Below are 12401 nucleotides of genomic sequence, written 5' to 3' on the forward strand. Positions count from 1 at the left end.
TTTAATATCTTGATTTTAAGACTAAATTTCTATCAGTTTTTTGTTGCTGGGATTGGTCCTATGAACCACCATTGAGGTAAATTTGAGGCTTTCTTTCCTTAGCTGAAGTCTTGGTATTAGAACTTCATCTCATTCTCAAAGTGCCGCATGTATTGATGCTTGAGAAAAGAAATGCTATTTCTGAAAAAACGTTTAACTCTTTCTTGAGTCCTGGACTTTTACCCTTAGGTGATGAAAATGTGAAGATGGTTGGGCGGGCTGCAAGATGAGCAAGTGAATGGATGACCTCTTGTATAATAAGATATGTTTGCATATTGAGCTGAAAATGGTTGGTGGTGTATTTCTCATGAACTTAGTAGCATGACTTGACCTAGCCCTTGATAGGTAGATAGTTTTCTAGGGCCCCAACATTTCATTGCCTTCATGCAACTTGCGTATTGATCCTTCTAGTTGAAGTTGTTTAGTTATATTGACAAAATGTGTGGACATATTTGCAAACAGATTTCTTTTGCGCAAAAATTATTTGAAAAAACAATGTGGCAAAAGCATGCAAAACGAAATTTTAGAACAATTTACCAGCAAAAGATCATATGAGACTGCATTTGACACGAATTCGGCTCTAAACTCATAATTGATACATTTTATTGAGTTCTTTCGGCGGTATGATATTTGAGTGCCTATTGCAGAGCTGCATTTGACACGAGTTCGGCTCTAATCATAATTGATATATTTATTGATCTCTTTAAGCGGTATGATATTTGAGTGCTTATTGCAGAGATGATGCGGCAGGCAGGCGTAGGAGGGAAGACATCATCTCCGAAGGATCCAATTCTAATGCAACAGAGAGAGCGGTTACGATTTGCATTTATTGGGAAATAAATGTATGTACATTACTTGTATTTGTCTTATTGCCTAATGGAAAAAAGAAACATGTTTTTCCATTTGAAGTTTTTACTGTATATCTAGTTATATATATCTGGTGAAATGGTGTCTGATAATATAAAGCGGCACCTTGCCATAGGCAACCTTCCACCCATTGTATTACATCCTTGTGGTTCAGTTGATATAAGCAGTATCCTTGTATGCTTTTTCTCCACCTCGTTGAGGTAAATTAAGTTGATGTAAGTTGTTGCGGGACTCAAAACATAGAGAGAATGAAGTATTTTTTGAGTTTATGTTCAAAACATGGAGGTGATCAAGTAATGCTTGATGGATATATTAAGCAACTCATGCTGGCAGAGGATGTAGCTTTATTATATTTGGGAGGTACAAAGAAACAGTACACTCGTGGCTCGTGAGTATCCATTTTTCTAGCCTCTAAGTTGAAGCAAAAGGCTGTAAAAGAAAACTCTATTGTAAAGAATAGGAAAAGGTAAGAAGCTGTTCAGTAATTATCAGGAGTCAGGCTGGTTGCCTATGTTGTTTGCAGGTATGCATCTAACACAAAGCATATGATTATGATCAATGTATAAAATGATGATTTGAGGGAAGTGAGAGGCCGGCTAATTGCTACATATTAAGTGAGTTTTTGCAGTATCAAGGCAATATATGATTGTTGTCTTTGGATTAAAAAAAAAGATAAATATAGTAAAGATAAAAATATATTTGGTTAAAAAAATAAAGATAAAGATATAAAAATAAATATATTTTGTGTATTTTCAAAGCAAGATATATAAAAAACATGTCTTTTCAAAGATAATATTTATTATTTCTAACTTTTAAAACATTATTTTAAAAAACTTTCAATTTCAAAATTTTTAACTAAGATATATAAGATTAAAAATATTTATTATTATAGTTTTAAAATCCAACTTAGAGTTAATCTAAGATAAAATTTAAGTTACTAGTTAAGTCTTGGATCATAAATAGGATTAATCCAAGTTAGTGTAAGGAAAAAAAATTATTTTTATAGTTTTAAACTTGATTTGAGAGTTAACATGAAACAAAACTTAGATTATGAGTGATGTTGACTGTTGACTTGAGTCAACATTGAGTTAACATAAGAATATTATTATAATTTTAAACTCAACTCATGTGTCGACTCGAGGTAAGACCAATGTCATGTGTTAAAAAGATCAATATAAAATAAAAATGGTCATTATTAAAGTTTTAAAATTTGATTTAGGGATTAACTCAAGACAAAACTTAGGTCATCGATTAGAAAGGTTAACATAGATTGACCCAAGTCAATATAATAATAAAAATTATTATTATCATAGTTTTAAAACTTGATTTAAGGGTCGATTAGAGCAAGACTTAGGTTGATTAGGGCAAGCCCTAGGTCATAGGTCAAGAGGGTTAACACGAGGTGACCCAAATCAATGTATGAATAAAAATAGTTATTATTATAGTTTAAAAATCTAACTTGAGAATCGACCCGATACAAGGTTCATGTCACTGGTCTGGAGGGTCAATCTAATTGACCTCGAAAAAAGTTAAAAATAATTAAAATAATCTTATTTTGACTAATTTTTTTTAAAAAAATTAGTTTCTGATCCATTTTTTCTATCCTGAGTTGACTTAAGTTTTTAATCGAGTTAGATGGAGTCAATCATTTCTCTTTTTCTTAAACTCAGACCAAATCTAGGCCCTAGGTTAAGTCATTCGTGGAGACCAAATCTAGGCCCTAGGTTAAGTCAGTCTTGGTTTTATAATCAGGATTATTATAATATTATTAATTTTAATATCCAATATAAATTAAAGTAAAAAATATCTAATTATGTTTTAAAATATATAAATTTAACAATAATACATATTAAGGGTAAAATATTTTTTTAATATTTTATTTTGTTTTGTCCATCATAATTATTTTATCTTATACACCATTATAAAATATAATTTTATCTTCTTTTTTTTTTTAATTCTATCTCTTCTCTTTTGAATATATTGTTTCCATCTTTTAAGTTTCATATAGTAAACAAACCCTATCTAAAAAACACCACCCGAAGTTTCCTATCTAAAAAACACCACCCGAAGTTTTTACATTAAGAACTTCCTTTTATAAAGTGCAAAGCCATATAGGATAAGAGGAGGCAATTGCCCCTTTATTTTTTTGAATATTTTTTATACTAAAATATTAATATAATAACTTAGCAAGTTTAATTTTTATTGTTGGCTACTAATTGATCCAGGCTCTTCTTTTTTCTTTTTAAACTCTTGTCTTTGTCTCCTTTTCTTTTATAAAATTTCTCTTCAGTCCTAAGCTATTAATTAGTTAAGTAAGGAACTTCTTAACCTTTTATGCTTTATGAGTTAGGTAAGCTTTCTTCATATTTTTTATTTATTTTATTATCTATAGTTTTATTTATTTATAATTAGTTATTGAAAGTGTTAAGGTTTATGATAATTTATGAGTTTGTTGAATTAATTTATGTATAAGTAATATTATATAAATATGAATTGAAATGAGTTTTGATAAATTAATATGAGTTTTGATAAATTAATATGAATTTTGTTATGAATTTTATATGCAAAATAATAATGATAAACTTATTAGTAATTAAAAATGAAGTACAAGATAACTAAAAAAATTAGAAATATAATAGAAAAATTAAAAAAAATAATTTTTATATTTAACTAACTTATACAAAACAACAAAGTTTACAAGAATAAAATCAATTTATGATTACAATCCTTTCATGTTATAGTTTTAGCTGTTATATACCATATTAGTAAAGAATTATTGTAAAAAACTTTACTAGTCATTGAAAAATTTAGAAATAGATTAATAAAAGTTTGATTATATATATTAAGAAAATATTAAAAATATAGTTATTATGAAGTAGTTTTAAAATATAAAAACTTGAAAAGAACAATTATAATATATATATATATATTTAAGTATTCTTAAATTAATTTTGCTTAACATGAGTTAATACATATATTTTAAATTGATTTTTTATATAACATATGTATATATAATATTAAGTATTTGTTAGTCCATCTCATTTAAAAAATCCTAGTTTTGCAACTATTTTTATAGGAAATTTAAATAACTAAATCAAATTTATTGATCTTTGACGATAATATATTTCATCAAACATATTTCATCCACTGTTGCTTAACAAGTAATTATTAGTTATTTAATTTGTGTTTTGATTTGGTTGAATAATTTATTTTGGTAAAAAAAGATAAATATTTAAGTTTTTTAAATATTTTTTTAAAAATTTAATTATAAATCAAAAGCTAGATGAATGTATTTAATTAAAAATAATAAAATTTGCATTCGGATTACTTCTACATGAAAGTATCATTTCTTTGTAGTATATTAATAATGTTACCCTGTTGATGGAGAGTGATTAAAAGCCGTTAGAAATGCTGATTTCAAATTCTATGATAGAATTTCTATCCCATTTTTAGCTCAAGCTAATTCAATTCCTGCTCTCTTTTTCCACCCACCAAAATGGTATTGGCATCAAAACCCATTCAAAGTTAGGATTTTTTTGTCTTCTCCTTTCTGAAAATCGGCCACCAGGGTCATTGTCATTTCTTTATGTGTATATGTATTTCTCAACCTCAAGGGAGGCCCGGCGAGCTTAGTCTCCACGATCCATTCGTTTCACAGGGTTGCCAAAACAGCTCCACGCCTGATTAGACAGCAACTAATGCCACCAGCCCACGATGTCTCCCCTCGCTTTGTACGAGTTTTAAATGGGCGACATGTTTTTTAGTCAAAAAATGACGATTTTCATGGTACCAGGGATTTGATTTTTTAGACCAATCAAATTAATTAGAGGACGCCGACAGACAAAATTTGGATCGAGAAAACTAGGCCGAGATTTGTGGGAGCCGAACCCTAGTTTCTACTGTTCAAGCTCCCCACTTACAATCGAGGGCTTTGACTTCATTCATTTTCTTTTATGTGCAAGGACACTCGATCCAGCCGGAATTCTGTTGATGGAATCATGGTACTGTTTATTTTTGTATTTTAAAATAATATATTTTTGTATTTTTAAATTATTTTAATACCTAATATTAAAAATAATTTTTAATATATTTTTAAATGAAATTTTTTTTTAAAAATAACTACTTATAAGTTGTATACATGTTAAAGAAACGGTGGTAGGTGGTAGCTTAAGCTTCCAACCCTATCCCACATAAATTAAGTATTTAGTACTTGCACGTTGGAATATGTTACTGAGTAATTATTCTTTCAATTTCTGAATAATTGTCAGAGTTTTGTAATTTTAATAGTAACATCGTATGGCGCAATCTCCAAGAAAAAAAAGTAACAGTAATGATTTCTAAAAATTCTTGATAATTATACCCAAAAAAAAGTACTCTTAAAATGCTCGCCAAACAGTACTGTCTCGAATTCCCAAGATAAAGCCTATCAATTCTGAGAAGAGAAATACCATCATCAATGTTTGGGGGAGGAAAACAAACGATGCCAAGAGGAACCTTAATCAAATTTATTGAAAAGGGGCAGATTCCAGTGTTCTCTTTGTTCAAAATGTCAATGCTTTCGTAAGTGCTAACATGCATGTTTCACAATATGTATGCTGCCAAAGCCGGCCTCCATAGGATCATGAGTTTGGCAAGGAATTTACTCTTTTGTTTTTCCTTTTCTTGTGTAATTCAAAGGATCATGAACCTGTCCTGGAATTTTTTATGGCCGCCTGCCCTTGAATTCCTCATGTTTCCCATTGGAAGTACATGACATTGAACCTGTCTTGCCTTAGTCTCCCAACAAAAGAATCATTCGAGATTTAAGAATCTGTAAGAATTCCTCTTGTTTCCCCGTCAAAATCCAATGTAATCTACTACGACCTGTTTTATCGGGTGTAAGTGGTTGGTGAGGTCAAAAGTTAATGATCAAAGGAAGGCCCTTTTTCTATAGCATTTATTAATTATTTTTTCTCCTGTTTTTGCATGGAGGTGGTGAGATTTTTGCCGAACCCAACCCACCCTTGAAAGGAAAAGCCAACTTTTTTAGTTGATTGGGAGGAGACTAAAGTGCTTGAAAAGATGTTTTGTTGGGTGAGTTGTTCATGTCTTCTTTCTCTTTTTTGCGGTAAAAAGTTAATCCCTAGACGTTAAAGACCGGAATTCTGGGAGATCAAACACAATCACTTAAAGGAAGAGTGAAAATATCGATCGGACACAAAACTTCTTGCATGAAAAAGAAGAATTCGTAAGAGATAAAAGGAAGAGTTCTTAATTTTCATTGTTTATGTGCTTTCTTGTAGGTTCAATAATATGCCAATCTTGATCCCTATAAAAGTACTCTTACGTACATGTGTAGAGATCGTAAGAAAAATCTACTTAAAATCTATAAAATGAAGGACTCACTGGCAGCATTTCCATGCATGGTAACATCAAATTAAAAGAACAAAAAATCTAATTAGCCACTCGTTTTCAATAATTAAGTTCATTAACATCTTATGATGGCTTGAATTGCACCAGTTATAGCCTTCCCCTGTTCTAATCAATATCTCACACTTCACAATGACAAATCATTAATAAGGGAAACCGGCTTAGAAGGGACCATAAGCACAAATTGAGTGTGCTAGTAGTGAAATTCACCGTATTAATTATGATTCTCATCCACCATGCATGTTATTCATGTCTACTGCAAGGGTTCAATTCCTGCTGGGCTTCTCAAATAATTGAGGCAAATACCACCTAATTAACTATAAACAGCTAAATTTGACTGGGAGCGCACAGCTACAGCAGCTTTTGAATATTTATAATTTTATATATTAAGACAAATACTAACTAATTAACTCTAGCTAGACTGCTAAATTAGATTGCAAAGCACAGAGCTACCCAACTATTGTTTATTAATTAGTTGAATGTTCATAATTTTATTGAGACAAATACCATGTAATTAACTCTGGACAGTTAAATTTGACTGCGAGTACACAGCTATTGTTTATTAGTCGAATGTTTGTAATTTTATTGAGACAAATACTAACTAATTAACTATAGACAACTAAATTTGACTACGAGCCAACTACTGTTTACTGATTGAATGTTTGTAATTTTATTGAGACAAATACAAACTAAACTAGTTAACTCTAGACAGTTAAATTTAACTGCTAGCACATAGCAACACAACTATTGTTTATTAGTTGAATATATAAGCAATAAAATTACAAACAAATTAATTAATTCCTGGACTCTGTGATTTGTATATGTGCTACAGGAGACGTCGTAGGTAATTAAGCATGAAGAGTACCAAACTTAAAGCTGGCCCGGACGTGGTACCAAACTTAATTATATTTTTCGAAAGAAAGCTAGTGATTCTGTTGAATATTCTCGAAAAAGAGATGGGGGTATCTTTATCTTTACTTTCCTTTTCTGTCCATAAAAAAGATACCGGTGCCCCCACTTTTCCTTACCATAAAGCACAGAAATAAATTCTCTGTTTCGTTCCTAATATTTAAGGCATGCAGGAACGAGTATTATTAATAAAATATGTAGGGGTTTCAACATGGCTTTCAGCACTACTGTAACTGGCGAGCGCCGTTGCCAGCCAGTTGAAAAGAAATCAAATGGATAAGCACATAGAAACTCTAGTGGTCGTAATTCAAAACCAGCATTATGGACCCCTTCAATGAGTCATAATAATAATAGCCCTTATCTTATTTTAGGTAAACCTTCTTTGGCAAGTCCAAGAAGCAGCACTTCTTTCTCAAAGGCAATATGGATGACCTACCTAGCTCTAGCCATAGTCTTACATTCAACCACAAGACTTTCACTGTGAAGCCGACTGTTTGGGGAGGAGGGGATTTGAATTTGAATTTAAGGAAAGGGACAACTGTGTGTGTGGTGGGCGACATGGATGGCCATTTAATGAAAGGATCTATCAGCTAGGATACCGTTCATCCATTGCTTTATATGTGGAGGGCAACATTTTTTCCCTGTACAAAAAGAGATGTGACAAAATGGTTTTACGACCACGAGTATATTCTTATGTTGTTTGATTTAAGAAAAAACAATCTCTCAAGTATGGTGAGAATTCAATCGTATTGAATATTTGAGCTTAATATTGAGGCTGGCCACCAGTGATGATCAGTTTTTCCTTCGTGATCCACACTTGAGCTTAATATATATATATATTTGTGCGCGCGCGCGCGCGCTCAAATAATGGTGTTGAGCTCATACTCCAACCTAACCTAGAGGTTAATTTGGTGTAAAGATGAATAGATCAGTGGATGTATTGCTCACCTATTTATATAAAATAAAAACAATCTCTCGTCTGTTAATTAATCTGTGGTTCAGTGTGTGTACATCAATTCAAATGGCTGCCATTCAAGTTTGTTACCACTTACCATCAACATACTGTTGTATGGTGACCCAAGAGTTTCGTGGACACCACTTGTTTATATATCCAATCTCAGTGTTTTAAGAGAAATTAAATCTCAGATTAATTCATTACTTTTTCACAAATCCTCAATTAAAACCCTAAACTAATAAAATATATGTCAATATGTCCTTCAATTATAAACACTCCTCCTCAATTTGACTCCATCCATATTAATATTTTCCAGTCGTTTCATGCGGTGTAAGGATTCTCTATGAAACAATCATGAGAATTTCATATAGAATGAGTCAATTGAAAAATATACGATTGACAAAATTAATTTCTTCACGATGAGATCAAGGATCTCGTGGCATGGTAAGCATGAAAAAATTATGAGATTGATAAATAAACATTCGTGCGTCTCATATAATAATTCTTTGATTATTCGATCCCTCTCTTTTTTTTCTTTATTGGCAGAAGAAACACAAAAGAGGGCCTGCTGTGTTATCCATATCCAAAGATGAATGAGCCAGTCAGTTTTTTTGGCATTGTCTCTTGCTGGGACTGGTTTTATTTTTGCAAAAGCTTGAGTGCATTTTGGAGTGGGATCTGTGGTGGGTGGATATTGATGGTTGGCTTTTGTTGGTGACGTCGCCATGTTTATGTAGACCCACCACAAATGCTAATTAAAAGCCTTGTGCTTTATTTTCCTTTCCTTTTCTTTTTCCCTTTTAATTTCCCCTCTAAATTAAAGCTTCACAATAAACTCACATTCATTCAAGGATGCTATTTTCCCCCCTAAATGGTGGAATATTCTCCACCTTGATATATGCATATATTCTCTACAGTTTAATATTTAATTCATTATCGTGTTTAAATCAAGAAAATCACTATCTTGCATTTCAATTCCAACCCATGACTCGGGCATTAGTTTAATTGGGACAAATTAAGGAATGATGATCATATCCTTTCATAGTAACTAAGCATGTTCTAAAATCAATTCCAATTGTTTTTTTTTCCAGACAAATAGCATTTGACAGTAAGCCAACTTGGACAAGAATTAAGCCCTTTAATAGTCTCGTCCTTTATTTTCACTATATATATATAAATTAACAAAGTCAAACATGTGATAATTAATAGCTTAGCTGTGCTAGTTTCAAAATCCAAATAAAAAAATAATATAAAATTATTTAATAATTTAAATTCCTAGTTTAACATGATTTCTTAACTTCTTACTGAAAATATAATCATTTAAGATCGCAAAATCTATCCAAATTGTAGACCAAGAATAAAATTTGAAAAGTCAAAAGGAGGTCCAAGACCTTGACACAAAGTGTGTTCATGACAAATGGCCTTCGGAGATTATGTTTTAGCAAAGAAGGTGGGGGGAACTCAACTCACACTTTAATTGCATAGGAAAAGCCAACCCTTTCAAGTCCTTAACTACCAAGAAATCAATAATTAAAAAGCCACCAAGATACTTCTTTCAGCACTCGATCTCTCCTCAACAGTATTAATTAATTATTTCATGTTTATATATATATATATATATATATATATATATATATATATATGTTGAATTTATCGCTAATGCCGCAGCCTTACTGGTCTCTTATGGATCATTTCAATTTTAATTCGATGGCCGTTCTGTGGATATGGTTTACTTGGAGAAAAGAATCCTGTAACTATGCAGAGCCTTTATATAGACGCGTGTACCTCCACCATTCTCACGTGAAATCCTTATATTTGAAGGACCATCTTGCAATTTATGCCTTTTGACTTTTCCAGCACTTAGTTTTCTTACACCCATGCAGCTCCTGCTCCCGTTTCTGTTTTATTCTCTTACAAAAACGTATCTTCTCTGAATTTAAACACGTGCGTTTCATTCAACATGTATGTATATATATATATATATATATATATATATATATATGGGAAAAACCACATTCTTTGGTTTTATTTACTGGAGATAACTAGGACCGGTTTAATCGTGTATACGGCCGGAATAACTTTTTTCTCTTTGCCTTCACGTAGTTTTTAGCAATGAAACTCACTGTTTTTTTGGCCCCTAGATTTTAAATTAATTTCAAGTTTTGTGAAAAAATATTAACTAAATCAGAGGTCGGTTTTTACTGGTTCAAAATCTGCATGATATATCCAGAGTTTAGAGAGCAATCTAGCAAAAACAAGAGGAAAAATTTAAAGAAGAACTAATATAATCATTAATTCAAAGCTTCAATGCCTTTGTTGTTTTATTTATTAAAAATTGTACATAATCATATATATATATATATATATATATATTTTTGTTTTATCATTTAAATATAAAAAATAATTTGTGTAGCTAGATCGAAAGTACTAATGCTTTCTTAACAAAAGTTTTTAGTTATTTTTTATATATATTTGGAAAAAAAAAGAAGCTAATATTAAGTAATAAGTTAAAGAATTGGGAGAATTTACTGTTCACATACACCTAATATATTATGGATTATAATAGTAATTCATAATATATTTCTTTTTTCAATTTTTTTCAACTTCTTTTTTTTTCTAAAATTACTCTTTTTTTTTCCAACTTTCATCCTTTTTTTGTCCATTTTTTTGTAAAATTATTTTTATTAATTTTTTTAATATTAAGCTGGTTAAAAGTTTTTACTTGGTTTTTTATATAATTAAAAATAAAATAAAAAATTAATATTAAATAATAAGTTATAGGGTAAGGAGAATTTACTATTCACCCATACATAATATACTGTGATTTACAAATTCCTCTTTTTTTTACTTTTTAAATTTTTTTTCAATTTTTTTCCAACTATCTCCTTTTCTCTTTTTTTTTTCATTTAATTTTTTTTTCAAAATTACTTTCTTTTCTTTTTTTCCAACTTCCCCTTTTTTTTTTGAAATTATCTTTATTAATTTTATTTTTTTTAATATTGAGTTGGTTAAAAATTTTATTTTATAATTTTTTTCTTTAAGATACTGTGGATTGCTAAGGTATTTTTTCACATGATTTTTTATTTTTAAAATTATATTTGTTGATTTTTTTTAATATTGAGCTAAGATACTTTGGATTGCTATGGTATTTTTTCACATGATTTTTTATTTTATTTTTTTATTTTTAAAATTATATTTATTGATTTTTTTAATATTGAGCTGATTGAGAATTTAGTTTTGTAATTTTAAAAAAATATTGTTGATTGCTACAGTGTTTCTCTGCATAGTTTTTTTATTTATTTTTTTATGATTTTTTAAATTATCTTTATTGATTTTATTTTTTTAATATTAATTTGTTTAGAATTTAACTTTTTAATAAAGCTTAATTATGTGGGGAAAGCATTGTAACTTTCCTTACAAAACACTATGGATTACTAGAGTGTCTCTCAATATGTTTTTTATGATTTTTTTAAATTATCTTTGTTAATTTTATTTTTTTTAATATTAAACTGGTTGATAATTATAATTACAAGTCATTTTAAATAAGGTTAAATTATGTGAGAAGCATTGTTGTTTTCATAATAAAACACCATGAATTACTATAGTATTTTCAACATGGTTTTTTCTCTTTTTTGTGTTTTTTTATTTTTTTCTAAAATTATCTCTGTTGATTTGAATTTTTTTAGTATTGAGCTTATTGGAAATTTAGTTTTGTAATTTTTTTCTTTGAAACTCCGTGAATTATTGCAGTGTTTTCCTGTATGATTTTTTTCCAAAATTATCTTTGTATTTTTTTTAATATTGAGTTGGTTAATAATTATAATTACAGTAAAGCTAAATCGTATGGAAAAAGCATTATAGCTTTTCTCACAGAACACTGTGAATTGTTACAATATTTCTCTAAATAGTTTTTTCAAGTTATCTTTGTCAATTTTATTGAAGAAAGCACTGTAGTTTTTCTTACAAAACATTTTTAATTGTTACAATGTTTTTCCTCGTAGGCTTTCTTCCTTCCAAAATTATCTTTGTTGGCATTTTTTAATATTAAGTTAATAGAGAATTTAGCTTTGTAAATTTTTTTACTTTTTATTAATAGAAAAGCTAGATCATATGGTAAAAGTACTGTATCTTTTCTTATAAAACATTGTGGATTGCTACAAATTATTTTGTTCAGTCTCTAAGTTTTTTATCACCAGCATATTTTTTTTTTCCATCATGAAAT

The sequence above is a fragment of the Populus euphratica genome, unplaced genomic scaffold (genome assembly GCF_000495115.2).
Source record: "Populus euphratica unplaced genomic scaffold, PopEup_1.0 scaffold1.1, whole genome shotgun sequence".
Taxonomy (NCBI): domain Eukaryota; kingdom Viridiplantae; phylum Streptophyta; class Magnoliopsida; order Malpighiales; family Salicaceae; genus Populus; species Populus euphratica.